We start from the raw sequence: 2,500 nt of genomic DNA, 5'->3' as shown, positions 1-2,500 counted from the left end.
CATTCCGATTACGGGGCCTCGGATGAGTCCCGTATCGTTATTTTTCGTCACTACCTCCCCGTGCCGGGAGTGGGTAATTTGCGCGCCTGCTGCCTTCCTTGGATGTGGTAGCCGTTTCTCAGGCTCCCTCTCCGGAATCGAACCCTGATTCCCCGTTACCCGTTACAACCATGGTAGGCGCAGAACCTACCATCGACAGTTGATAAGGCAGACATTTGAAAGATGCGTCGCCGGTACGAGGACCGTGCGATCAGCCCAAAGTTATTCAGAGTCACCAAGGCAAACGGACCAGACGAGCCAATCCGATTGGTTTTGATCTAATAAAAGCGTCCCTTCCATCTCTGGTCGGGACTCTGTTTGCATGTATTAGCTCTAGAATTACCACAGTTATCCAAGTAACGTGGGTACGATCTAAGGAACCATAACTGATTTAATGAGCCATTCGCGGTTTCACCTTAATGCGGCTTGTACTGAGACATGCATGGCTTAATCTTTGAGACAAGCATATGACTACTGGCAGGATCAACCAGGGAGCTGCGTCAACGAGAGCTGAGCAGCCGGCCGCCCGGGAGTGTGTCCCGAGGGCCCGCGCGAACACGCAAGCGTCCGCTCAATTATTCTGCAAACAGGAGGAGGCTGAGCTCCCCTGCACGATACACCTCGAAACCCTCTCAGGTCCCGGCGGCGCGCAGCGCCGTCCTAAGTACTTGGTCGGGTTCGAGAGAGGCGCAATCGCCCGGAGATAGGCGAGTAGACGCTTTCAGTGCGAACACCCGTGCTCCCAACTGAGCTTGCCGCTGCCGACAGAGGCCCGGGAGCGTGCTGTCGTGGCATTGCCGGCGGGAAACAACACGCGCCACCTACGGTGACCGGCAGCTCCAACGCCAGCGCCACAGAAGGGCAAAGCCCCACTTGGGTGCAGAAGCGAACTCTCCCAGCACAGCGCACGCGCCAACACGTCCGCAGAGCTGCGATACAAACCACCTGCGAGAACCGCTGGGGGCGACCGAGCAGCAGACGGCGTCGCGACGCCGAGTGCCGGGCGGCGGCGCATCCTCAACGCACACAGTCCGCAATCGGACCAGCACACTGCAGATGTCCACCGCGCTTCGTACCGGGCTCGGCAGAACCCACTTTGGCCGCCTGGCGCCGCGCGCCGGGTGCGCCGGCGCGTAGCTGGGACGCCAGCCGGGCCCGTCGGCCGGCGCTCCTGCCACTGGGCGCCCCCCACCAGCCGGCTGTAGTGCGTGCGCTCACGCAGCGCGCGGCCAGCACGCCGCGCGGCCCCCCCTCACCGGCCGGGGACTGTCCCACCAAGCCACAGCCTCGTATCGCTTCATACCCACATGGCCAACTCAGGTTCGGGGGCATGGCGGGTACCGCCGAAACAACCGGTTCACAGATGTACCGATCGTCGCTATCACCGATGCACCTGCAGCGCGAACAACCGCTCAACAACTGATTTCCAGTTCATTTGCGGATCTTTGGCAGCAAACGTATACGTCAATCAACATTTGCGAAATCTACGATTCTGGCATGCCTGCATGTTATGTGTCACGACACGCTACATCAGCCCATATACACACTACGGCACGTACACGAGAGAACACGTGGAAGATGGTCCGCGCACGTGTGCAATGTCCCTTGCGCGGTCGACTGTCAACCGGCCTCTGTAGCATGTCGCAGATGTGGAACGCGGTCCACCGTGGTATCATGTTGTGTGGGGCAATACGATTAAATAGGAAAACCCTCGTCGCTACATCAACAGACGGCTCACGCTGATTCCCGGCAGAGGGAGGGGGGGGGGGGGGGCCAACATGCAATACTTTCGTCCGTACCTACCACATGTCTCTACGGCGTACAACAGTGCAATCTCGCTGTAATGGGGAGACGAGACAAGTAGCATCGTGCACAACATATGGCCCTTATGATTCGCCATTGTAGGGCGCAGCCGGTGTACGGTCAAGCATGTGCCACATTATGTCACTCAGTACGTAACGACGGATGATCAGTGTGGGTTACGCGTACATCAGCGGACAGTCCACACAGGCCGTACCACAACGTACACTGACTGCATCGACAACCAAATGCAACTGAACAGCTGCAAGGCTCATTTCACAAACAAACGCCTGACCGACCAGCTTGGAAGGGCAGGAGGGGAGGGCGATATTCGTTCTGTAGCGTTACACCCTTCCAGTGGTTAGCGGGACTGTGTAGAAAGTACGCAACACTCGAAAGACATTTACGTGAGGGTACGCACCATGGCATCGAGAAATACACATGACACCAGAGGATCCAAGCAGTGAACTATGTTCAGAGGGTTGCTGTTAGGCAAAGCTACATTCCTGTGACGTTACATGTGACAGTTAAGGTGCAGTGTAAGTTAGGTTAAGGTGCAGTGTAAGTTAGGTTAAGGTGCAGTGTAAGTTAGGTTAAGGTGCAGTGTAAGTTAGGTTAAGGTGCAGTGTAAGTTAGGTTAAGGTGCAGTGTAAGTTAGGTT

General features: G+C 56.9%; 1 non-coding gene across 1 annotated transcript in view; it reads right to left on the bottom strand.

The window, feature by feature from the left end:
* The window catches only part of LOC126317203 (small subunit ribosomal RNA), a 1,893-nt gene extending 1,360 nt beyond the window's left edge, over nt 1–533 (bottom strand). Inside the window, exon 1 of the ribosomal RNA XR_007556481.1 lies at nt 1–533. This exon is cut by the window's left edge and continues 1,360 nt beyond it. This is a non-coding gene — a ribosomal RNA (small subunit ribosomal RNA).
* Nucleotides 534–2,500: the final 1,967 nt, after the last annotated feature.

This window comes from Schistocerca gregaria, unplaced genomic scaffold (genome assembly GCF_023897955.1).
Source record: "Schistocerca gregaria isolate iqSchGreg1 unplaced genomic scaffold, iqSchGreg1.2 ptg000623l, whole genome shotgun sequence".
NCBI lineage: Eukaryota > Metazoa > Arthropoda > Insecta > Orthoptera > Acrididae > Schistocerca > Schistocerca gregaria.
This window is presented reverse-complemented; position numbering and strand designations above follow the sequence as displayed.